Below are 27,448 nucleotides of genomic sequence, written 5' to 3' on the forward strand. Positions count from 1 at the left end.
GTAATGTACAGCACTTCCTGTTATCACATTTATCCAAAATGTTGACAAGTAGCAAAATGTGTTATCAATATATTGTCACCCATTTACGTTTTAGGGTTTTTTTCCCCCCTGAGGAAAAAACTCTTTCAGTACCTATCATATTGTTATGTACAGTGACACACTACATCTGAACAGCCTCTCATCTCTGCTTCCCATTGTCAGTTGTTCAAGAAATCGCGGGGAACTGGCCTGACGGTTCACAGCAAACAGCCACTTAAAGTCGTCCATCCTACGACTCTTCATCTTCAAAGACTTTGCCTCTTTAAAATCACCTGAGGTATTAAGATGGAGGAACCTCTCTGTGGAAAACTGTCATATTAGAAAAGAAGCAAAAGGGAAACAGCTTTCCTATATGAAGAGGGGACACCCATCCCTTTACTTCAATAGGCACCGTGTACTGAAACATAGCTCTGAACAAGTTTTCGGTATCTGCCAAGTAAACACTCCTTCCAACTCCAACTGCAAAATGCCAAGAATATTCACAGAGGATTTTTTTTCAGAAATCGTTATTTTTTTAGTGTACTCACAACATTCACTGTCTTCTGTTGGAAGTCCCAGATTATCCTTCGCCTTGAAGAATTTGCAGATGTTGCTGGATTGCTCACAGACCCTCAGCGGAGCTCTCTTTTGAATAAAAGTTAAAACATACATATGTTTTAAAAGGTGCAAGTGATATGGCGAGGAGGAAAACACGAATGTTAATTTCAACAAACTGACAAGACATGTCGACTGCTCGTTAGAAATCCTGCTTTAAAACGCACATCGAGCCCCGCTTCTCGATTTCGTTGTGGGCTGCAGCCCAGCAGATCTTGCTCCAAAAAGCACAAATAAAAAGTGGATGCTAATTTGCAGTTTCAAAAAGAACCTTTCACATTTTTTGTGATACCACTATTACTGAAGGAGTTGCCTGGGAAAGCCACACATGCATATGGTTTTAATACGGCACAGGGACCCAAGAGGGCGAGGCTCCATACCCACTCTGAATTTGTTCTTTGTTGAGTGCTCAGGGGTTAAAAGTCCACCCACACACAAACCTGTGCATGGTCAGAACCGTTACTTGAAGTACGTCACAAGTCTACATGGTGCTGTACAATTTTGCAGCAATAAGTGTATTGTACAATTTTGCAATGCTGTGAAAATTTCCACTTGGCTATCACCCAGACCCACCCACTAAGAAAAACACTTATACACTGCCTAAAGTGCAACGGCAGTTGAGAAGGATTCAATATGCTCACAAACAGCTTCTATGCCTAATAAGGAGCATTTTTTATATAGCCCAAGCCAGGTCTTCTTAAAACTTTGCATAAGATCGGAGCTTATATATAAGAGCTTATATCTTTGTATAAGATCAGAGCTATGCTAGATCAGACCAAGGCCCATTAAGTCCAGCAATTGGTTCACACAGCAGCCAATCGGCTGCCTCTTGGGAGATCACAGGCTGGATGGCTGCCACAGCATCCCCTCCAATATGCTTTCCAACAACTGGCATAAAGAGACATGCTGCCTCTGGTACTAGGCAGTGGTGGCGAACCTTTGGCACTCCAGATGTTATGGACTACAATTCCCATCAGCCCCTGCAGCATGGCCAATTGGCCATGCTGGAAGGGGCTGATGGGAATTGTAGTCCATAACATCTGGAGTGCCAAAGGTTCGCCACCACGGTACTAGAGGGAGTGGATATCCATAATGACTAGTAGCCACTGATAGCCCTGGCCTCTATGAATTTCTCCACTCCCACACTAAAATCTTGCAAGCTGGCGACCATCCCTACATCCTTCGGAAGCGAGTTCCACAATTTAATTATGCATTGTGAGAAGTATTTTCTTTGATCTGGCCTGATTCTCCCACCCTTCACCTTCAATTGACGGCCCTAGGTTCTGGTATTATGGGATGGGCAGAAGCTTCTTCCTGTCCACTCCCTCCACCCCATGCAAGAACCTTCCTTGCTCGTCTTGATTATCAGTCCTGAGCATTTTCGCTGATCCCCATAGGGCGGCTGCTCTAGCCCTCAATTGTTTTGGTTGCTCCTTTCTGCACCTTCTTTTCAAGCTCTACAATATCCTTTTTCAGGTGTGGTGACCTCAGTATTCCAGGTGTGGTTTCACTGTAGATTTGTATAAGGGCAGTATGATGGCAGTTGATTTATTCTCTATGACCTGTTCTAGTTATGACAAAATTTGCCTTTTTCACAGCAGTCGCACACTGGGTCAACATTTTCATCAAGCTATCAAGCTCTAGGTAACTCCCCAAAATCCCTTTCTCGTTCAGTCACTCCCAGCTCTGATCCCATTAATGTATACATGAAATTGGGAATATTTTGCCCCACCATGCATCACAACTCATGCTGAAAGTCATTTGCCATTTCAACAGCCATTCCCCCAGTTTGGATACATCCTTTTGGAGTGCTCTGTATTCCATTTTTGTCTTCACCACCCTGAATAATTTGGTGTGATCCACATACTTGGCCATATCACCACTCACTCCGGGTTATTTATGAACAAATTGAAAAGCACCAGTCCCAATACAGTTCCTCAAGGGAGCCGACTGTTTACATCCTCCCAATACGAAAACTGACCATTTATTTATTATTCTCTGTTTTTTGTTTTTCACAATTTCCAATATTTTCCTCTTATCCCACAACTCTGAAGTTTGCTCAGAAGTCTTTAGTGAGGAACTGCCAATAGCCTTCTGGAATCTGAAACAATATCAACCAGTTCATTCCTGCCTACATCTTTACGAATATTTTCAAAGGTTCAAAAAGTTAGTGAGACAGAGTGAGACACTGACTATTCTCTAGTCCTCTGGTATATGGACTGATCTTAGGAATATGTTACATATGCTAGCCCAGTGGTGGCAAACCTTTGGCACTCCAGATGTTATGGACTACAATTCCCATCAGCCCCTGCCAGCATGGCCTATTGGCAGGGGATGATGGGAATTGTAGTCCATAACATCTGGAGTGCCAAAGGTTCGCCACCATGGTGCTAGCCCATGCCTTTGTATTGTTACTGCCCATTCTTCCAAACACCAAACTGAAATTTTAGTATTATGCCATACCAAAATTCATAATAACCCCAGTGCACTTGAAACAAAGGTGTGACTCAAGCATGAAGAAAAGTATAGACCAGGAAGAAGTTGATTTGCTAAAGATCTGGACATGGATTCATGATTTCCAAAGTAGGAATAAAGCAAAAATTGTGATTGAAATTAGAGGGGCAATTTTGACTTTTCATACAGTCAGGTTTACATTTATGAAATTTAAACTGAATAGGAGAACTGGTTCTTCTAGCCAGTATTATCTACACAGACTGCCAGTGGCTTTCTATAGCCTCAAGCAAAGGTCTTTTCTAGACCACTAATTGAAAATCATTATAACTAGAAGAAATGCACAAGATTGCTTCTACATGAAAGAACTATGGCCTCTTCAACACTCAAAAACATTAAAACTCCTGAATGAAACTTGAATTGTCTACATAACTGCATATGACCAGATCAACTAGGCTGTCCTTCAATGGTTATATCATAAACTGTAGCTTTTAAAACAATTACAGTGCAATCCTAACCAGAGTTACCTTCTTCTAAGTCCAATGAAGTCAGCAGTAGAGTAAGAAAGAAAAACAAATACCTTTCAGTGGTGTACTTCAAGAAGCTCTTTGTGTATTTCTACGACTGGGCATTTTGTCTATGTAAGGCATCTGTGAAGCTTCCCCAACCTCCAGTTAAAAAGATTGAGCACCTGATCCTCCCCGTGACTAGAGAGATTTGTCCAAGGTGCACAACCCTTAATGGGGAAGTCAAATATCTTCCTACTCAGGGCCTTCCGCTCTGTTGCAAAAGTAACTGACAGCGAACGGAAGATACTGGCAGTGGAGAGCAGGCTGACCATGTAAAATACACCAGGTAGAGGTCGGCAACCTATTTCTTCATGGACTTCGTATGATCCCAGAACAGATAAGCTAACATATCCAGAGGTCGGTGCTGGAATATCACAGAAATTTTAGAGTTGCAGCATAAACAAAAATGTTGCATCTAAGGTATAAGTCTAGAAACTCTTCAAGGGGTGTACCAAATAGCAGCTTGCAGAAATATGCAAAAGAATAGCTTCTCCACAAGTAGAATGTTCCTTGATAATCTTGGGTGCAGGTTGCTTACTATCTAGCAAAAAGAGTGCAAAAAGGAGACCGACCACACAAAAATTAACTCTCAATTAGACTATTTTTGCAAAGAACTGTATTTGCCTTTGCACTGAGCGTCTTAGCAAAAAGGGTTTACTGCCCTTATTATCTTGAATGAAAGACGTCAACAGACATACAGAGTGTACAAAGAACGTCTACTCAGACTGGGGAAAAAACACAGGTGGGGTTTATATTCTGGGTAACATTACATTTGAAAAAAAATCTTTGGGTTAAAAGCTCGTCAAAGGATCGTCTTGTACTTGTACAGTTGCATTCCCCTTGAGGAAACCATTTGTGTGCAACACTTCTGTTCTAGTTTTATGTATCAGTAAAGAGACTATATGTACTGGCGACATACACTGTGATTATGAAAACACTAAGATATATGCACCAGTCCTAATTTAGTATGTGTATTCACACAAAGTCCTGAAGCTTATGGATGGACCATTTGCTGATGAGGTCTGCTACTATCTGCACCATCTTTACTTTTAAAAGAAAAAGGAAGGATAGAAGTATTATCTATGCTTCCACAAGTTCCAAGGTGGTATGCACAGTATGTTCTACTATCATCCATGTCCTCATGGTTCGCAAAGTAAACTCCACATCAGGACACATCTGTTGAACAAACTATAGTAGGGGGTTAGAAAAGCAACACAAGATAGAGGTTGGAGCCAACCAGTTTTTCTGGTGATGAAAAAATAAGGATGGAGACCCCTTTGACCACCCAAAACGCTATGCTGGAGATCATGGAAGAGGCATGGACAAAAACTATGCAGAATAGGGAAATTTAGTAAAAAAGCTGGCTGGATCTAACCCAGAGTTTAGTTGTACATGGCAGTGAGAAATCAAGACATGCCTTTCATTGTCTGCTTGATGTGATCAAGGATAACAGATGCACCAAATCTGTAACAGGTACATTCAAAAATAAGCATAAACTGTGACAGAAGTCAATGATACCATGAGATCGAAGCAGGGTTGAACCTGAAAAGTCAAGATTCAGAAGAAAGTTGTACATGCCTTGGTAGGACAAGGTGCTCTAAAGGGAGAAAAGAGAATGACACATCCTGGGTTTCACATTGACAAGAAGCCAGTGGTCTAAGCTAGAAAAGAAACAAAAAGGTCTCCAAATTCATTTATCTTGTGATACTTTCTATAGGAGGAAGACCATGTCAATGGACATTGGGTAACTGAAAATTAAGGTGGTTATAAGGGAATGGGCTTGGTTGTCAGGGAGGCTGAACTGGTGCTTGGAGGTGGATGTGCTCTAATAAGCTGAAGCTTAAGTCTGAAAAGATGGAAGTGCAAATGTTAAGCAGAAGGCCTTCTTCAAGTGTCACCCATTCTGGATGGAGCTGGACTCCCAAATGTATGCAGAGACGCAAGCTCTTCCATGCGCTGTAGCACAAGTTGTGTTTGAATCAGGTCTTAACCTAGCTTGAAACTTGTATAACTGTACAGACTAGTGATACAAAGATCTGATGGATTCGGAAGTGGGAATTCAAGGTCAGAGCTACAGTTGGAGGCAGTGATAGATCCCAAATTTGACATTTGTGGCTGCTCTTCTGTGGTTCTTTTGTCTGGCAGAGAAGTTGGCCTCGCAAATTGGAAAAGTTGTTTTCTCAAATGCAACCTTTCAACCTTAGTGGTGCTTAACAGCCAATTTGGCAACAGATTTAGAGGTTAGGGGCAGGCCATTAAAACGGCTCTCGGGCATAGAGCTTGGAATAAAGCGACAACCGTGTCTGTCCTATGTAGGATCATTATGCCCACAACCACTACACTTTTTAAGGAATCCACAAAACTGTAGGCGTATGGGCGGGAAACAGAAAGCCAGGAGGATTGTGCAAACAAGCATAATCCCATTGAAAAATAAAAGCAGTGGCCAAAGGAACTAAATTGACAGAAGATTCCCTAGCTATCCAGGTAAAGAAAAAGATAATTGACAAAGCTTAAAGAAAATCCTCAGTGATGCTGTTTTCACAGCAATCAGAAGAGAGCACAGTGGGAAGATGCTTACCCTACCCAGAGAGGTATGTATATATAGAACAAATCTCTCTACTGGAGGGGAGAAGCAAGAATGCCACATTGCGAATGAGAACACCTCGCTGTGTGTAAGTGAAGAACCCGATTGTGGGATTGCCACTCAAAGCAGCAATGTTAATTATTTTAATCCAAAAGCAGCCAGAGCAATATGACCATCCCATGGAGTATGAATATGACCTCTTAAGCAAACGTTGCACCCTTCATTGAGTTTCAAGTCTTCAAGGAGAGAGAGAACAAAACAGAAAACGTGCCACTAACTTCTCATCAGAAACCAGAGAAGGTCTGACACAGGTTCCAGTTGGTATCCTCTCAGGACCACAACATCATGGCTAGGATGCCTTATAGCCCTATTCTCTGCTTTTAGATACCTACAAGCAGGAACTCACAAGGACTTACAGGATCATTTTTCCCCTCCCCCTTTTCTGAAAGCCTCCATAGCTTCTTCTTTAAGAACATAAGAACAAGCCAGCTGGATCAGACCAGAGTCCATCTAGTCCAGCTCTCTGCTACTTACAGTGGCCCACCAGGTGCCTTTGGGAGCTCACATGCAGGATGTGAAAGCAATGGCCTGCTGCTGCTGCTGCTCCTGAGCACCTGGTCTGCTAAGGCATTTGCAATCTCAGATCAAAGAGGATCAAGATTGGTAGCCATAAATCGACTTCTCCTCCATAAATCTGTCCAAGCCCCTTTGAAAGCTATCCAGGTTAGTGGCCATCACCACCTCCTGTGGCAGCATATTCCAAACACCAATCACACGTTGCGTGAAGAAGTGTTTCCTTTTATTAGTCCTAATTCTTCCCCCCAGCATTTTCAATGTATGCCCCCTGGTTCTAGTATTGTGAGAAAGAGAGAAAAATTTCTCTCTGTCAACATTTTCTACCACATGCATAATTTTATAGACTTCAATCATATCCCCCCTCAGACATCTCCTCTCCAAACTAAAGAGTCCCAAACGCTGCAGCCTTTCTCATGCACCAGCCAACCTACCTTAATTTTTTATTTCTCTTTTATTAAATTTCTATCCTGCCCTCTCCAACAGGCTCAAAGCGGACAGGCTCATAACGGCACATAAACATTTTTGAAACCAGTTCACTAATACATTAAAATTTATCTTCTCCCCATCTTTTGTTTTTCACCCTACCTGACCCTATACGTGACCCCCTCTAACCAGGAAAACTATGACTCAGTTGCACAAGGTCAGTTACTAGCATGGGCCGAGCCACACAGTGGGGAACCTACAAAAACTTGCGAAGGGCTCCCATTTCACCCTCTCAACTTCTCCATATGCTTTCCTCTTCCCCTCCAATTATGTTAATTGACCTCCGATTATCTTAATCGACTTTAAGAATGTGCCTCTGGAAGGTAAATATACAATTCTACTTTAATCTTTCCATGGAAAAGAGTACAGGAACTCAGATAATTCTATCATTCATCTTCTCAATAATTGTAGGATTAATGTTTTCAGGGTTATACTTTTTCTGTCATGTTCCAGAAATAGTTTCTTTTCTCAATAAAAGATAAATGTTTCTACAGGTATTTTGTCTGGTTTTCTGGCTAATAGTTCAGAGAATCAAACTCTATCTCTTACTTTTTTGTATTATCACAGTTAAAGGTTGTAAATTATGTTTAATAAATCCTGGAGAACAATGCTATACAGTTTTGCCCATGCAAAGTCTTTAAAATAATTTAGTTTGATCCTCTACTAGGATGAGGAAGGGAATTTCTTGTTACACTTCTGCCTTGCCTCATCTCAGGCAGGGCTTGGCTGGGCACCGCCCTTGGGCTCCACCAGGCCCACCTTCTGCCTTGCCTCAGGCTTGGCTGGGTGCCACCTTCTCTCACAGCGTGCGGGGATGGGATAGGCACTGTAGATGGACAAAAATATCTGCAAGAAAATCCACCTCAATTGCTCTCTCTGTCCCTTTTTCTTAGCCCTTTGGGGCACGATCTCAATCACTAGAGCAGAGACTGGGGGATATTACATTAGTAGATCTTTGGTCCTATTCCCATGCAGTTTGCTCCCTGGCTTTCTTTCATATAAACTATACAGCACCCTATTGTTGTATTGATTTTTTAAAGACCTTGTCTGTTCAGTATTATTGTAGGCTTGCGACAAAAGCAAGGTTGAATGTATTCCCTTCTGAATACCTGAGAGGTTGGTTCAAAGGTGTTCCTTTCTCGCTTAGGGTGTTTCCCCGTAACTCTCAGGACATGTAAACTCTCCAAGGCCCCTTCTGCACACGCAAAATAATGAGTTTTCAAACCACTTTCACAACTGTTTGCAAGTGGATTTTGCCATTCCGCACAGTTTCAAAGAGCACTGAAAGCAGTTTGAAAGTGCATTATTCTGCATATGCAGAATGAGGCCAACACATTATTTTAGACTGTAAGTTGTACCATCGAGAGTGCCAATTAAGACTCTTTTCCCTACTGTCGAGCCTAAGAGGAAACTCCACTCAATCCTGTGTCCACTTTCTGTTAGAAGATAAAAGTGGCAGGATTTCTTTGGAGGCAGCAACATTTTGGCAGTGGTATTTTAAACTGAAAAAACAGAGAACTTTGGATGCTGATTCCTAGTATAAATTGTTTTGTTTTAACACTTTGCCTCTTGTATAAGTTTATAGTATTTTATTTGCTGGGTTGCTATTCAACTAGTATTGTATTTTCTGATTTGAAGATGGTTATTTTTACTGGTTTGGATCAGCAGACGTGAGTGAGTGAGTGAGTGGGTGGGTGGGTGGGTGAGTGAGTGAGTGAGTGAGTGAGTGTCTGTCTGTCTGTCTGTCTGTCTGTCTGTCTGTCTGTCTGTCTGTCATCAAAATCATTAAGCAAGGGATACGGTGGATAGCACACAGATGAGCAACCGGAGGGCCTTGGGCCAAAAAATCAGTCTGCAATTCATCGCCAACCTGGAGGCAAAAGGGTTGCAAAGAAAATGTTGCATGAAGTAACAGGCACTACTGGCAGGCTCTTTTTGGGACGGATGGCTGAACCCTGCTTTTGCTCAAATTGGCCCTCTTAGAAAATGTTGTTTACCAGAACTGAGACTCAGCACCTTTCTCCCTTGCAACATAATCTTAACAGCTACAAATGAAACAACAATACCAGTAGGACTACAATTATGTGCCTATAAAGAGTAAACAACATAGTTTTCCAACAGCAAGTAGAACATATAGTATGAGACAAATGAAGGGGGGTGGGGGAAGACTGCAGCTCTTCTCTAATCAATACAATGTACATTCAGAGCTTCCTGAAAAGGGGAGAGCTCCCTCCAAAGCCTTATCTGAAAGTCAAGGTGTTTGTGCATAATACTGTTGTGCTGTCTTGGTATGGTACCGTGTCTCCTCTCACTACGTTGTGAACTGCTCTGTACGTCAATCGGAATCATTCACAGATCAACAAAAGCTAATAAAAACGCCAGCAATAACGTTCCCATTTCATCTGTCATACTATTCCATCACTAACCCTTCATCCATTCTAACAGTACTGTAGTTCACTTCCTCTTCTCTGCCACACGAACCAGTCCTGAACAGGTTTGCTCCTGTTTCACTGAGAAGAAACGAAGCCAGGCTTTTCCCAAGTACATGCTATTCAGTTACGGAATGTGCATATTATAAGTGTCGTCTCAAAACAGTTTTCAACAGGTTCATAACCATATGGAACGGAAGTAGGGAATTTATTGACTTTTCCTTCAAGGAACCATGCTAACATTTAAAAAAACTGGTTTCTATTTAACATTAGCACCTAAGTTGCAATAACTTGGAAGAAAAGTCTGAGAGTTCACATGACATCTACTGATGTGTTTTTTTTTGTTTCCCTAGTGGCAAAGGGACACGTTCTCTGCAGCTGCTTTGGGCATCACAGCAACGGGGACACCAATTTGAAAAGGCAGTAGCCTAACTCATATGTTTTAATATAGGCTCTGGATTAGCCTTAAATTTTACAGCAAAGTACTGTAGTTCACTTCTCTTACTCAGGAGGCAGGACTTATACTGGTTTTTTCCCTCCTAACTGATTGGCTCATCACTTCCTTTCTGTCCCCAGAAATGGACTGACCACGTAGTAAACACATGCATACAAACAGACACTGGGAACATGAAATGTAATTAACATGCAAACTAACTAGGCTAAACTGAACCTAACCAGGTAATGTCAAGGGCCCAGAACTGAACGTTGGACCCACTAAAACATAAACAAGGAACACACTGTGAACTACAATTGCTGTCCAGGAGACTAATCACAGGGAGGGCCGAGACGCCCTCTGACCTACCAGGAGAAAGGCCCTTCACAGTAAGTGCCAACGGACCGTTCTCCTGGAGGCGGAAGGCGTCTCGTGGGACATACCAAAGCAGTGTCCCAATCTCCCTGGGTGGAAATCAATTCTCTCTGCACAGTGATTCTTTCTGCACAGTTAGGGATACGCTGCTGTTCACTGTTAGCCACATGTTGCTTTTCCACCCACTTATGAGAGGACTCCCCTTGGGATTAGTAGTAAAACACTTCTGAACTTGGAACTGTGTATATGAGAGAATGAGAAGGAAAATGGAAAAGCTGACGGAATCATGCCTTTCACTTCTCTGAGAATAAAATAAAAGGTTTAGTGCCGGATTGCAGCTTAAATAAGTCTTTCTCCCCTTCCCTGAGCTCTGGTCAGCTATTCTGCTGAGCAAATTAATTGCTGTTACTACGAGAAGTCCCATGTGAGAAGCATTCCAAAATACAAAGCAAAAACAGGCCATTTGTGCATCCTCCTACACACTCTACTTAGTACCTTTTACAAATGCAGACATTCTGCTGGGGTAGATAATAGGAGTTTTGACTTCAGTTCCATTATGCATTCATTCCCAGGGGTGTTCCATTGTTTTAGCAATATAATTTTTAAAAGACCTCTCATTGTGTAAATATGTAACAAAAATGAATTTTTAAATACAAATTCTACCAAAAAAAAGAAGAGAAAAAATAGACTCTCCGCTATGAAATCAGGAACATTGCCGGTTTGCTTTCCAGATAGCAGAGATGGCTCAGTGGTATCCAGAGGCGTAGCTCCAAGGGGACGGAGGGCGCGACGCACTGGGCGTGCGCCCCTGTGGGGGTGTGGCGAGGGCGTGATGGGGTGTGACAGGGCGGGGGCATTCCGGGGTGGGACGGGGGGCTTTCCGGGGCGGGGGTGGAGGACGCACCGGTGCACCAGGCGCTTCCCCCCCTTGCTACGCCTCTGGTGGTATCGTTCAGGTGTTATCTAGCTTGTAGCAAAAACCAAGACAGAAAGGGCAAGAAAACCTTCAGCCAAAAAGACCCAGGTAACCAGGAAGGCTGACAAAAAGCCTAAATACAGAATAAATACATAATGTTTACATGCAATAGATTAACAAAACCTTAAAATATTACAAATATTTTTAAAACTTCCATTAAAATCAAATGTGTTTCGGCCAATCGGCCTTCCTTAATGGAACAAATTGTTAAAATACACACCATAAAGTAAAATTATTTACAATACAAGCTGATCCAGTTCTAAAACATGCAAGAAGTAGGGCCAGTTTATTAACTAGATAATCCTCCTTTATTATTGGAATAGATTTTTCAGATTGAAGAGGAGGAGTTTGGATTTATATCTCACATCACAAATCTACGTATTGCGTATTTCGTTATTCTTCCTCAGTGCCTCAACCTCTTATGTCTTGTATTGAAGATCTCTTATGGGTAATATACTCTCTTATGTGAGTAAGATTCTGTGGGATGAGACAGCTCATACGAAGCGGGGTTTGCCATCATCAACCCAATTTTTCTGAATGGACTAGACTGGATTACAAAAAATTCTTGAATGGACATGAAAAGTTGAACTTTATTTGGAGAATACTTGGACTCTATTATTATAAATTGTGGATTTGTATGCTTTGGAACGGAGTTGCTGAATAATAAGTTATTTGAGTTCTGATTGAAACAAAGGAAATGAATGTGCTAAAAATGAATTTGAGTTTATAAACCTAATAAGGAATTGAGCCTGATTTGCGACGTGGATTTGCGATGTGTGATATATGTTTATGGCAGTTGCATGTCTGATGTTTATCCATGGATTTATATCTCACCTTTCATTCCTATAAGGAGACTCAAGGTGGCTTACAAGCTCCTTTCCCTTTCTCTCCTCACAACAGACACCTTGTGAGGTAGGTGGGGCTGAGAGGGTTCAGAGAGAACTGCGACTAGACCAAGATGACTCAGCAGGAACGTAGGAGTAGGGAAACAAATCTAGTTCACTAGATAAGACTCTGCCGCTCATGTGGAGAAGTGGGGAATCAAACCCGATTCTCCAGATCAGAGTCCACCCACTCCTAACCACTACACCACGCTGGTTTGTTATACCTGGTCCAAATCTATGTCAGTAAGCAAGTTCACAGTGAATCACCGCTCTATGGTGTGTGTATCCACATTTAGGAAGCAAGACACAACCATGTAACCATTAAATTTTGGTTCAGTTATCTGGCTTTTTATTAGCATCAAGATTGTGCCATAAATTTATCAGGCTTCTGCAACCATACATGCAGCGACTGCTCCCAGAGTACCTATAGAAGATGCCAGGCTTGAAGGAGCAAGAAGAGTGATGCAAATACAGAAACAGAAGCCCAGGAGAGCTGCTCTGTCACTACAGCAGCTCTAAGCTGCAACTTTATACAAACAGTGGTAGCCCCCATAACAAACCCTCCAATACAATCGCTTTATTGACCAACACTGCATCCATCTCATCTGGGTTTAACCTGAATGGAGGGGTCCACCCTTTTGCTGCCAATCAGCTGAGGGGTGAGTCAGGGGGTCCAAAAGGGTCCTGATGTTGCCATGGTGAGCTGAGCCTCAGCCCCACCGTGCCTTCCTCTGAGCTGCAGCGGTCTCAGCAGTTGGATACTGAGTCCCTTCACCTCACAAAGGATCAGAAGTCAACAGGACTGATGTCTACTAATCTATTAATACTTCTATTAATATTAATTAATAGGACTGATTTCTGTTACTCAGTACTTTAAAAGAGCACGGTCACCCCAGCTGAAGGCGGGCTTTGCAGTATGTGTGTAAAAATGAGTGACTGAGAGAGAGATGTAGTAGCGGTAATAGTAGTAGTAGCAGCAGCAGCAGCAGCAACAACTGGAGCAGCAGCAGTTGTGTGTGTGTGTAAAGTGCCATCAGATTGCAGCCAACTTATGACAATCAGGCAGGGTTTTCAAGGCTAATAGACCAACAGAGGTGGTTTGTCATTGCCTTTTTCTGCACAGCAACAGCAACCCAGAGGTGGTTTGCCATTGCCTTTTTCTGCACAGCAACAGCAACCCAGAGGTGGTTTGTCATTGCCTTTTTCTGCACAGCAACAGCAACCCAGAGGTGGTTTGTCATTGCCTTTTTCTGCACAGCAACAGCAACCCAGAGGTGGTTTGCCATTGCCTTTTTCTGCACAGCAACCCTGGTGGTCTCCCATCTAAGTACTAACCAGGGCTGCTGACCCTGTTTAGCTTCAGAGATCTAAAAACACCAGGCTAGCCTGGGCCATCCAGTTCAGGGCACCAACAATAACAGAGGAGGTAAATCCAAAATGCAGCAATAAGACTTAAAATGCTTGTAGAATGACCAATAAGAAATCGTGAAACAGAGCATAAGAGTAGAAGTGTTATAGTTCAGTTGTAAAGGACATTGGAAACTATACAGTTAAAGGACCTGTTGCTGATTTATTACAGGCATCAACAGGACTAGAATTATGTCTATTCTATGCAGAGTATTTCCTGCTAAATACTCCACCCAACAGTCAATGTCTCAAGATTAAACAACAGATTCAAAAGAGGGGAAAGTATTAATTGCATAGTTGGCTTCTGCACCTTATTAACTCTTGCCCACATCAAAAAGTGTTTGTGGAAATGCTTCAACAGGTAATCTTCAGACTTACTGCCAGGTGCTGTACCTGATTCATAAAGCTTAGCATTCAAACTATGGAAAACATCGCTGAAGGCAAGTACAGTCTCACCACTACAGCCGATACTAGTCCATGGAGTTTCTCTTTTACAAACCAGTGAGTCACAAAATTTAAACATAGCGCTGTTACAATTTAATCTGGTAAAAAGAACACTGAAGAAGAAGAAGAAGAAGAGTTTGGATTTATATCCCCCCTTTCTCTCCTGTAGGAGACTCAAAGGGGCTTACAAACTCCTTGCCCTTCCCCCCTCACAACAAACACCCTGTGAGGTAGGTGGGGCTGAGAGAGCTCCGAGAAGCTGTGACTAGCCCAAGGTCACCCAGCTGGCATGTGTGGGAGTGTACAGGCTAATCTGAATTCCCCAGAGAAGCCTCCACAGCTCAGGCGGCAGAGCTGGGAATCAAACCCGGTTCCTCCAGATTAGATACACGAGCTCTTAACCTCCTACGCCACTGCTGCTCCTAATCTGGTAAATCTGCACTGGTAATCTGGTAAAAAGACATAAAGATAATCTAAGGTGCAATCCTAAACAGACATATTTTTTCAGTCTGTGGGTTTAGATGGCTATAGCTCTATTTGACATTGCCAACAATTCACCAACATTTAGACTCAAAGCTACACATGGCACAAGAAATCCATGAAAAAGTGGGGGGAATAGAAAAAGATGGGGGGGGGAGTCTGAAAACACAGCAAAACCTCCCAGTCATCAGGAAGCCCCCATTGGGCTTAACAGACTTACACTACCTTTTCAGTGGTGCAAGTCTGAAGACCCAGCTCCCAGGGCAATGGCGACAATGGCCAGGAGGAAGCTGACTAACGTGGGGGCACAGAGACACTGGCGTGGTGTCCAGCACCACGTACCACTGCCGGGGTGGGCCACAGTAGCCACCTGCCATTGGATTCACCTCTCCTCTACTAATCTATTAATACTTCTACTAGTTCCAAGGGGAAGATTCTAGAACAAAGATGGTCCAGGAAATGGTGGATGAACTCACAAATCTCCTGTCAACTGTATTCTGAACAGAGTATATATGTATCAAGTTGGAATATGAGCAAGTATATGCAACTGTTTTTTAACAGTGCTGATCTGCAAACAGGACGTAATCCATGCAAAAGAATAAATGGGTTCAACTTTGATATCAAACAGTACAACATTTAAAAAACCACAGGAGAAGATTTTGTTTACCAAAAATTCCCACTTCTGACCTGGAAGTCATCCACAAAGGACCATCAAAGGGTATCTCCAGTGAGAAACTGTTGAATTGAAATAATTAGGCCCAGTAAAGGTTCAATCACAGTTATGAGTTCTTGCATTACTATAAATATTAAATTGCTTTAACAAGGTAGCCTCTGTGCAGGTTATGACTGACCCATGGGATAACATCATATCATGATGTATATTAGGGAGACTATGTTTATGGGATGGTTTGTCATTGCCTTCCCTAAATGCCTACACTTTACTCCCAGTAAGCTGTGTACTCATCTTGCCAACCTCGGAAGTATGGAAGGATGGCTCAAACTTGAGCCAGCTATCTGAAACCAATTTCCATTGGGATTAAACTCAGGTTGTGAGCAAAGCTTGGGGCGCAGTACTGCAGCTCACCACTCTGTGGCTCATTCCGCACATGCAGAATAATGCACTTTCAAACTGCTTTCAGTGCTCTTTGAAGCTGTGCGGAATGGCAAAATCCACTTGCAAACAGTTGTGAAAGTGGTTTGAAAACGCATTATTTTGCGTGTGCGGAAGGGGCCTGTGTCACGGGGCTCAATTAAATCAGTTTACCAAATCTCAAAAAAAGGCTAGATTTCCAGATTTAATAGGGCAACAAGAGGGATACTGTTGTAAATCTGTACGTTGGTTGCTATCACATTAAAATGCATGGGGCAAAAAGTGTTGCTCTAGCTAGCACACAGGTGTCAAACTTGCGGCCCTCCAGATGTTATGGACTTCAGTTCCCATCATCCCCTGCCAGCATGGTGCTGGCAGGGGATGATGGGAACTGTGATCAACATCTGGAAGAAATTGCCAATTGGCCTATCTTGTAACACATTTTAAAAATCAGGAAAATGGCACAGATGTGCTCAAATGTGAAAATGTGCAGTGGGCCTCACAGCCTCCTTGGTTAACATCCAGTCATTTCACACGGGCTCTGCTGGCTTATTTCCTAAGCAACTGTCAGCAAGTACACGAACTGGCACATTGCCACGATTTAATTACACCGCTCTGCATTTCTTACATTCTTCCACATATTACAAATTCCTTGTAACTACTCAGCTTGCGCTGAACCGGATCTGAATGAGTGAATTTCAAGATAATCAAAAGCACGGAGCAGAGAGGGACATGCAATAGGCTGGATGGGAGCTACGAAAAGGGAATGCTGGTTTCAGGTCCCCAGGTTAGACCACAAGACCTAAAGCTAAGCTAAGAGCTCCAGCACAATCGGCAGTCACACAAGATGCATAAGACACAATACGGATGTAAGGTTCATTGGTCAAATGCTCCCCCATATAAAAGACTCCCTGTACATACAAACTGACATATCTGTAAAAAGCTCTTCCTGACATGCCTAGTTCTGTTGTGTGTGTTTTGTTTTTTTACAAAAAGTAGTATTCAGATAACCACTCCCTCCTCTGAAAGCTGAAATGGTACAGCCCACCAACACACATACTACATTTGTCTGCTAATCATGCATCTCAACTGTGTTCCAATGGGCGGCCAGTGCAGTGGGGAGCTCACCTACTCCTCTCAGCATCCCGCCCGGGGGCATCAGGCGTCATACAAAGTGCTCCTGCTTTTACGTAGAAAGTGAGCAAGAACAGTTGGCGTGCGACAACGTCCTCGTACAATGGTAGAAGGAAGTTTGCCACACTGGGGTTCAGTTGCCAGCACGCCATAATCAGCCTCTGCATAATCGGCCAATATTTTATTTATATAGTGAGTTCTTTTGCCAATTGGCCATGCTGGAAGGGGCTGATGGGAATTGTAGTCCATAACATCTGGAGTGCCAAAGGTTCGCCACCACTGGCCTAAAGGTAGGGCTCCGATATCAGTTTCCTTGATTGAAATGGTATCTTCAAGGGAGGACCTTTGCAGTAGCCTAACCATGCTTTGCTCCTCCCCTCCTCTCCCCAACCTCTGCTCTCCCCAGGCACTGCCCCCAATTCTCTTGGCAATTCTCAAGCCAGAACTACCAACCAAATACACACTGCAGGATTTTCCTGCTTTCAACTCTCTGTAATTCTTATCTTCTAGACTTGGAGCTAGGAATCCATGGAGAGCTAGAACACGTCGTATTTTAACTACCATGCTAATACACATGTTCAAAACCACTTCCATTTGCAGGTGACTGAAAACAGCCTCTCATGAATCATATGCAGATATAAATTTATATTTCCAGCTTCAGTCAAATAGAGCCACAGATTTCAGGCATTTTTCATGAACAAACAGCAAAGGGCTTTCTCAACGCAGAGTGCTCTTCACTTACCATTCTGCCATGCCTGGCATCAACTGCAGGCCAAAGCTCTGCAAACAATAAACAGCGGCGGAAGTTGTAACGATACAGCTGTGTGAAAGTAATGCATGGAAAATGTCATCAACCAGGGAGAGCAATTAGCGGCAGTCTGAACAGCAGGCAGAAGAGTGGTTTCTAACAAAGGCAACCCGCTTGTCAGGGGAACAACCACATTTCTTTCCTCATGAGAAAAGGCAATAAACAGAAAGGGTACGTTTTGTGTGGCTTTAAAGATTCCTATGACTCTTTTCAGGAATACCCTGGAAGAGGCAGAGACTTGAATACGTTCTAGCAATGGCATATACAATTGCTTGCAAGTTAAGTAAATCGATATTCCTGACACAGCACCGTTCTTACCCCAAAAGATGTTCTGCAGGAAAGAGTCAAAGCTGGGCGTGTTTGCCTTACTCAAGGGTAGGGAACCTGCCAACTTTCTTCCCAAGACTTTGCACTTCAAAATCGTTCTCTGTGTGCTCTGAATTGGTGCATTTTAAAAGCTAAGTACTTCTCAAAGAGCTGTTTCAAAACTGACAGCCCCAACCACGTTTCAAGCTCAAGAAGGTGGGGGGGGGGGGTCCAACTCTGCAAAGTCTCTGTCTCTCAAAAGCGCTGTCTCTCTCTCCTTCTATTACACTTGACAGGCAATCTTCTGAAAATGATTTGTGCAGAAATTTAGTTCAAATTACTTTATAACCAGAAAGCTGTGAAAAAAAAATGTGTTTTCTTTTGCTGTAAGCTAAAAAAAAAGTAGCCCTTTAACTTAATAATTCGATTTAAAAACAAACCACAAGCAATTCTGAAAACAAATCAATGCTCATTAAACTGGCTTTTAACTGGATCTCACTTATATTCCATCTGGCACTCAGAATATTTCCAGGCTACGTTGGACACTGCCGTGACCTTTGTTCTAGGTTTGTCTGCAAGCTTCAGACACGATGATGATATTTCCTTTCTTCGCAGTGATTCATCAGCATTCTTGTTAACTATGCAGACTGCTGAGAAAATAGGGTTGTTGTCTAATCCATGACTTACACTGTCATGTTCTTAGTGCCTTGTGCTGCTTCTTGTGACAAGGCCAAAAACAAAGGGTGAGCGAAAAAGCTTTTCAGCTCCGCTGTTTGCAAGGAAGCCACGTTCCCCGCACAATGTGCCCAAATGCTGCGAATATCGGCTGCTACTATTTAACAGTTATGCAAACCCAACAGTGTGCCAGGTGCTGTACAGAATACTGCAGTGGTCCAGTCCATGCCCACAGGTCCAAGGAGGCCTTGCCCTTGAAAGACAAATTCCTGTTTCTCTACTGTGATTAAACACTGATTGCAAAAACAACAGCATCCTAAAACTCTGGAATCATCTGTGCCACTTCCTTCTACCTCGCGGTGAGTAGTATAACGTGCCTTTCGGTAGTGGTTAAGAGCAGGTGCACTCTAATCTGGGGGAACCTGGTTTGATTCCTCACTCTGCTGCCTGAGCTGTGAAGGCTTATCTGGGGAATTCAGATTAGCCTGTACACTCCAACGCATGCCAGCTGGGTGACCTTGGGCTAGTCACAGCTTCTCGGAGCTCTCTCAGCCCCACCTACCTCACAGGGTGTTTGTTGAGAGGGGGGAAGGGCAAGGAGATTGTAATCCCCTTTGAGTCTCCTGCTGCAGGAGAGGGGGGGGGGGATTATAGAGACGAGAGAGTGACAGAAGGAGAGGAGGGATATGGGGCAAAGGAGAGTGACAGAGAGAAGAATTACACCTTCTTCAACTGGGAGTTCCTAACTCCTGCTACTTTCCACCTGCTATGCCAAATACCATCCCACTGACCAAAAACAAGCCACACTGTGTTACGTGCTCAAGATGTCCGGCATAGTTTGGGAGAATGCCAATGTGGTGCTGTTATTACAGAGTTGGATCAGGACTGTGGAGACCTGGGTCCCAATATCCACTAAGCCATGAAGCATTTATGCTGAATTGGGCTCCATGAAAAAAGAATGAGATGACAAATGGGGCAGGCAAACAGAAAGAATAGTTTCAATGACATGAAGGAGTCATGAAACACAAGTTGGGAAGTCCTAAATCCTACTGAAGTTGGTGGACAAATTATTCTCTCTTATTTTCCTAATGAATAGTGTTTTAAAGCACTTTTTCCAACCGACTGGACATTAAAAGGCAAAATAATGTGTACATTGTTTTAAATAGACAATCTTTAAATCTATTGTTGAAGGCTTTCACCGCCGGAATCACTGGGGTGCTGTGTGGTTTCCGGGCTGTATGGCCGTGTTCTAGCAGCATTCTCTCCTGACGTTTCGCCTGCATCTGTGGCTGGCATCTTCAGAGGATCTGATAGTAGGAATGGAAAGCAAGTGGAGTATATATACTGTGAGGTCAAAAGGTGAGGCCCTCTGAATAGAGTAGCCTGGTCTGTGAGTCACAAAGAAGTCTGTAGCCTGGGAGTAACAATGAAGATAGCAAGGTCAATAGGTGAATGCATCTGAATAGAAGTATCCTGGTCTTTGTTTCCTTTGATTGCTATTGTCTATAGTTGTCCTGTGTTTGTGTGGAGCTGATTAGTCACAGTATATATACTCCACTTGCTTTCCATTCCTACTATCAGATCCTCTGAAGATGCCAGCCACAGATGCAGGCCCGAAGCGTCCAGGAGGAATGCTGCTTCATTTCTACGGCCATATAGCCCGGAAACCACACAGCACCCCAATCTTTAAATCTCTTGTTCCACAGTCTCAAACTGTTGCTAGTCTACGAACTGAAAGAAAACGACCCCTGGATTTGTTTCCAGTGTTGTCATTACCAATTTTCATCAAACACAAGGTGTTCTTGTTAGCAAGCATTGAAGAGTTAACAGGCAAGAAACCCTCCGTAACCTGCTTTCATGCAAGAGTAAAGTCAGTTGGCCAGGTATCAAAACAAATACTACTTTGAGCAATTCATTTACCGCACTGCTATAATAAACACGACGATTTGTTGACACAGTAAACTCTTTATCATTTTAAATCTGGCTTCTACCCGTACATAAAATAGGTAAGAGTCACAATTTTTCTACTCCTGCTCGGAGGAGGGAAAAAAGCTGACCTGTAGAGAGCCAGGGCTAACTGCACAGTCAGCAGACCAAAATGTTAGAAAGATACTTAAGAAACACAGTTTGTACTCTGTTAGTTTCAGTAGATGAGTAAAATGAGTCACAGCTGCACTCGATAAACCCTCGGTGTGTTCTGGACTCTGACTCACTAAGCAGCCTGGTTGTAGTAGGTCCATTGTTCTAGCTGCTTAGAAAGTAGAATGTGTGCAGGGCCCCATGCATACACATTCATCAGCTCCATCTCACTACGACACAAAGTGGTACTCCTAGAACTCATGCTTCTGCAACCAAGAGTCACCTTTTAACAATCCCAACAGCTTTTACAAAGCTGATTGTGGCCCTGTTAATGAGTAGAATGCTGGGAGAATTTGAAGTGAGGAGAACGCTAAATTTAAAACTCACCTAAACCACAAACACGGCAATCCTAAACAGAATCACGCCTTTCTAAACCCAACATTGTAAATGGACTTAAAAGGGTATAACTCTGTTTAGAAGTAGACTGTAAATCACCAAGTAACCTACCCTATTTCCCTGAATATAAGACATCCCCTAAAAATAAGACATAGTAGAGGTTTTGCTGAAGTGTGAAATATAAGGCATCCACTGAAAGTAAGACACAGCAAAGTTTTGGTTTGGAAGCATGCCCGACGAAAAGAACACAGAAAAATAAGACATCCCCTGAAAATAAGACATAGTGCATCTTTGGGAGAAAAAATTAATATAAGACACTGTCTTATATTCAGGGAAACACGGTATTATCTTTCAAACGGCATCCTTAACATGTAGATGATCTTGCTGTCCTGCCTTATGAGGCAATCATAATTGTTACCAAGACAGTTAGATGGAAACACTAAGGAAAATGCTACTATTAGCAGTCATTTCATAATCCATCGACAGATTCACTGATCACAACATCTGTCTCCAAACAGTATTTCATACAATGTTGAATTAACTGGGGGTTTGTGCATGCACAGTTTGCATCCATTTATTTGCATTCAGCATTTATTTATTTTGCATCCAAGCAGCTGTGCATACTAAAACAATGCATTTTTTTTTTCAGACATGAAATTGTTTGCCTGAGAATGCATTCGCGCTGATTTTACAAAATACAGGTCAGGGATGGGATGCACATTCCCATGTTACGCAGCCCACCCAGTTCGGCACTACAACACACTGTGGTAAAGGGAAGGATTTAAAAAGTTCTGGAAATGTTCCATGTGACTCATGCAGAAAAAGCTTGCTTTCCAACACATATTAACAGTCAAAAGGCCAAAAACCACCATAAGTCACAACTCTGTCCTCAACTGTCCTGCCTTTGTGATTGCAGGGGGTGGGGGGCAGTGACCAACAGTCCTTAATGGCTCTTAGACCTCTACTTGAAATTGTCCAACTTACAGTTTGTTCCGGTACCAAAACTGAATGTAGAAATGTTTGTTCCAACCATAGCTTGAGGACAGTGGCGTAGGGCCAGGGGACAGGGGGGGCAATGCACCAGACGTGCAACAGTGCAGGGGTGTGGCAGGGGTGTTCCGGGCATGGGTGTGCAGCGGGGAAGCGCGGGGGGCACCGCGTGCCTGGTATGCAGTCCCCACCAGCTCTGGCAGCCCTGCTTGAGGATGGTAGTCACCACCAAGGATGAAATTGATGAGACAGAGACAGGAGAAGACCTTGGGGTTGTAGTAGACGGCTCAATTACAGTATCAACCCAGCAATGAAGTGATGAAAAAAGCAAACGTTATGCTCGGGATTATTAGAAAAGGGACTGAAAATAGAATGGCTGCTATTAGATCTAGTGTGTAGATCTAGTGTGTGGTCTCATTTGGAATACTGTGAGCAGTTCTGGTCACCATATCTCAAAAAGGACACAGCAGAGCTGGAAGAAGCACAGAGGAGAGCGACCAAAATGATTAGGGGAAAGACTGAACAGTCTGGGATTTGTATTGTCGAAGGCTTTCACGGCTGGATTCAACTGGTTGTGGTGGGTTTTTTGGGCTGTGTGGCCGTGGTCTGGTAGATCTTGTTCCTAATGTTTCGCTTGCATCTGTGGTTGGCAATTTCAGAGGTGTATCACAAAAGGAAGTCTGTTACACACTGTGTCTGTTTGTAACAGACTTCCCTCTGTGATACATCCCCGAAGTGATACATCCAATTGGCCATGCTGGCAGGGGCTGATGGGATTTGTAGTCCATGAACATCTGGAGAGTCGCAGGTTGCAGACCCCTGTACTAGACCTCAAGGGCATCCAAATAAGCTGACGGGATGGAAATTTGGGATGAACAAGAAGAAATACTTCCTTATACAGCAAGTGATTAAAAGATACAGAAGTGGAGGTCAAATGCTTGAACTGGTGTTAATTCAAGAGGACACTGTGTGATAAATACAACTACAAAAATTATTTATCTTTCCTTGGTCAGAAACAACAAAAATGAAGGAAATGCCCACAGATATAACTAATTCCTGACTTTCTTACTTGATGGCGCTTAACTCTATCCCATTTGGACAGAAGAATTACATTTAGTCCTGGCATTAGATTTAAGTATATGACATTTAACATCTGTCAAAGATCTAGGGATATTACAATCTAACTTGTAAGTACAGCCCTGAAAATAAATGTGGTTTGTACTTGTTCAGTGCGTCCTAAACTTTCATAAGGATTGGCCATGCTGCTATTTATTAAATCTTTAAATCTAGCCTTAGCTACCTGGTCAGCAAAATCTTTAGTTTATGGTTTTTAAAAGCCATTTAAAACCCCTACTGAACTTTCAGAGCAAAAACAGACAAGTATCACTACTGATATGAACGTGAAAGCAAACCCAGGGTGTCATCAGCTCTGAAAACAATCATCCAACTGCCTTATGTCATGCCAGAAAAGCTTTGTTTTCCATATTAACATGGGTTAAGTGCTACAAATGACATAAACCGATCGCAGGAATAGGAATGCACGGGCAACAGAGAAGACTGAGGAATGCAAAGGTTCCAGGAAGACAAACCAAATGCAAGCAAGAAACAGAATTAATTGCAACATCATTATTCCAGCCTCCTTCAATGACTCTGGATATAAAAAGAAGTTGCAAGTAAGTCGCCACGGTGTTTTTAGGCGCACGGAGAAAGCCAGGTGCTTTAAACGTTTCTCCTCTCCGAATCGCAGCAATAATCATATAAACGAAAGAACGCTTAATCAAGCAAACAGTCCAGGACTAAGCAGCACAAGGCACAGCTTAATGTCCAGTACTTAAGTGATGGACGAGGTATTCCAGAACGGCTCATTTAGTTATTGTTCTTTTCTGGAACACAGTTCATAATCTGAGAGGCAGCAGTAAGTGAAAGGAAGGGAAGTTGTTCTAGAACGGGGGGTAGGGAACCTCTGGCTCCAGATGTTCAGGAACTACAATTCCCATCAGCCTCTGTCAGCATGGCCAATTGGGGCTGATGGGAATTGTAGTTCCTGAACATCTGGAGAGCCGCAGGTTCCCTACCCCTGTTCTAGAAGAAGCAACCACATCGCCCACTCTGTTTACTTTGTCCTTGTGGCATAAGTGCATAGTCTAGACACTGTACCAGCAACCATTCCCAGCTACACACCATAAAACACAAGAGATCACATCACATCTGTCAGGCTGAAAGGATGCAGCAAGGGCACACAATACCCAGCGGGAGGTAGGAAAACAAACCAAAAAAAGTCATTTCTATAAACAAGCATTCTCCTTTGTTCTTTGCTAATATGGCAAAGAATTATAGAATCGCAAGGCCATCTAGTCCACCCCCCTGTTCAAAGCAGGATCAGCCTGAAGCAGCCTATGAGCACATCTGAAATTTTGACACAGCATGGTCGGTGCAGCAACAAAATGGCTGCCACAAAATGGCTGCAGCAGAAAGACACACCTTAACTTCAGAAATACAGAGCAGATTCTTGCGCTGTGATGGCAGCTGCCGCCAAAGGAACGATTAAAAAACTGAACAGTCAGTCAAATCTCCAATAGCCAGTCAAAAGACTTGCTGGGCAAAAGCCCTACTTGGGCCCACCCACTTCCTAAAAAAACTTGGCGAGTGGCAGAAAAGGTTTCAGCATATGGGCATCACACTGAGGACCCTTGGCCTAAAGCAGTGGTGGCGAACCTATGGCACTCCAGTTGCTCATGGACTACAATTCCCATCAGCCACTGCCAATTGGCTATGCTGGCAGGGGCTGATGGGAATTGTAGTCCATGAACATCTGGAGTGCCATAGGTTCGCCACCAAGGGCCTAAAGCATCCTTGACAAGTGTTCGTCCATCTGCTGACTGAAGATTGTTAGTGAGGGGGGTCTCCATAGGAACCTCCCTAGGCAGCTTGTTTCACTGCTGAACTACTCTTACTATAAAAAAATCCCTAATAACCAGCTATATGCTGTCTCAGATAAAGATGTTAGCACAGTCAGCTAAGGTTCAGTGGTGGAGAAAATTGTATGCTTCTGCATTAGAATATAGTCCTGAACGAATGTGAGCATTATCGTTCATTTTTCCGAGCTGCCTTTCTCAAAACCATTATTTTGTGCATTACTGTACATGGCACTTCGACACAAGAGCATCTTTAGTTCACTGAAGAACTATCACCGGCACTTGCCTTTTGCAAACTGGTAGGCATTAGGACCCAAGCAGAGCATTCTACAACAAAGAAGGTCCAGCATGTTGAGTTCTGTGGTGGAGGAATCTACAACCCTTCTACACATCTTTTTCTGAGACAGAGTATAATACCTTTGTGCTTGTAATTTAAACTCATTATTTTGAGTCCTATCCTCTGCTCTCAACAAAAACAACTCCCTGCTCTCTTGTAAGTGACAGCCTTTCCAATACTTACAGAAAACAATCATGTCTGCCTTCAGTGGAAAGAGAGCCCAAAAGCCCCAGGACACAAATTTTCTCACCTCATGTAAAATAATGTGTTTGTATGTTTCTAAATAAAAAATCAGATGTTGTCCTAATGTGTTTTTTATTATTATTATTATTATTATTATTATTATTATTATTATTATTATTATTATTATTATTATTATTATTATTATTATTATTATTATTATTATTATTATTATTATATACATAACAACACAGCACAAGAGTCTGGAATTCATCTCTGAATATCGAGTCCTTCCCAAGGACCTAGGATATTAGAGGTATTTGCGTAGAATATGTGCAGTTCCTAGAAGTGCAGTTCTGCAGCATGTGGACTGATGTTCTGTCCAAGTTTAGGCTTTCCAGATGTTTTTCAAGATTTCTTGGGATTCCTCCTAGAGCACCGACTACTAGTGGGATTACTGTTGTTCTTTTTTGCCACAATCGTTCAACTTCAATTATTATTATTATTATTATTATTATTATTATTATTATTATTATTATTATTATTATTATTATTATTATTATTATATAGATTTCACAGCTGCCAGATCTTTAGCTGGTTGTTGGCCTTCATTACAATTCGAGCCTCACCCAGAGGCCTAGGAAGTTATGTGTATCGGGCGCAGTATTACGTATGTGTCGTCTTGGACCCCAGCAGGGCTGCCTTCTAGAATTTGACAGATGTTAATTTTGTCAATTAGAAGATGTTTCAAGTGCTGCCCTAGTGTTTTGGGATGGCGCTTCAAGCGATGCCGATTACCACTGAAGACGACCTCAACTGGTTTGTGCCATAGGCAGCTGAGCTTCGCATTTTCAAATCGCTGTGTATCTAAGTGACCTTCTACCGTTTTCTTTTCAATGACCCTGCTGTCAGCGGGGACTGCTATGTCGATGATGCTCACTTTCCTGTCCTCGATCACGGTGATGTCTGGTGTATTGTGTTTCAACACTTTTATTATTATTATTATTATTATTATTATTATTATTATTATTATTATTATTATTATTATTATTATTATTATTATTATTATACCACCACCCTCCCCCGAAGGGCTCAGGGTGGTGCACAACATAAGAAATATAACAAATAGAGCACAATTAAAACGTAATCAAAATACAAATATAAATATATAGGAATATAAACTCTATTACCATTAACATAACTAAAACCCCATTAAAATACAGCGTTCAAATATACAGTAACTAGCATCCAACACTAAACCCTCCCAGAGTGGGAAACAGCAGGTCCCACCGATGTTACAGGGACCGCATAGTTTACAGGGAAAGAAGAGAGAGAGAAGGGGGCGCTGCACTGTGGATACACTGTGTTTACAATCTGCCTTTTTTTTAAATGGAGGGAGGGTGCTGAAACAAAGATAAGTGTTATTGTAAAATCAAGGCCAAGTCAGCTGCTAATATGCAAATTTTGCCCTGTTGTCTCTCCCAAGAATACAGTTTAGTCACTTTAGTTTTGCTCATTAATTAAAAAGTACAATCCAGGGTTCAAAATTTATGCACAAATCTCTACGTACATATAATTCTCCTTGGTATACATTTAATGTACCCTGTATGTTAAATTAAGATCCAATGTGGTACGGTGGCTAACGGGGTGGACTCCAATCTGGAATAATGGGTCTGATTCCCTACTCCTCCACATAAGAGTGGCAGACTCTTATCTGGCGAACCAGATTTGTTTCCCTGCTCCTATGTTCCTGGCAGGTGACCCTGGGCTAGCCATAGTTCTTTCAGAACCCTCTCAGTTCTACCTACCTCACA

At 42.6% G+C, this 27,448-nt stretch overlaps 1 protein-coding gene across 9 annotated transcripts in view; it reads right to left on the reverse strand.

Moving 5' to 3' along the window:
- Positions 1-27,448, reverse strand: part of ATXN1 (ataxin 1) — a 287,821-nt gene that overhangs the window by 101,539 nt on the left and 158,834 nt on the right. For 7 of the 9 annotated variants that reach the window (XR_007245459.1, XM_048507790.1, XM_048507791.1 and 4 more), the window contains one exon: positions 567-663. The exons of the other annotated variants lie outside the window; for them this stretch is intronic. The gene's annotated coding sequence lies outside the window, so the exon portion shown is untranslated. The remainder of the gene's footprint in view (positions 1-566; positions 664-27,448) is intronic. 9 annotated transcript variants of the gene reach the window in all.

Source organism: Sphaerodactylus townsendi, linkage group LG09, assembly GCF_021028975.2.
Source record: "Sphaerodactylus townsendi isolate TG3544 linkage group LG09, MPM_Stown_v2.3, whole genome shotgun sequence".
Classification (NCBI taxonomy): domain Eukaryota; kingdom Metazoa; phylum Chordata; class Lepidosauria; order Squamata; family Sphaerodactylidae; genus Sphaerodactylus; species Sphaerodactylus townsendi.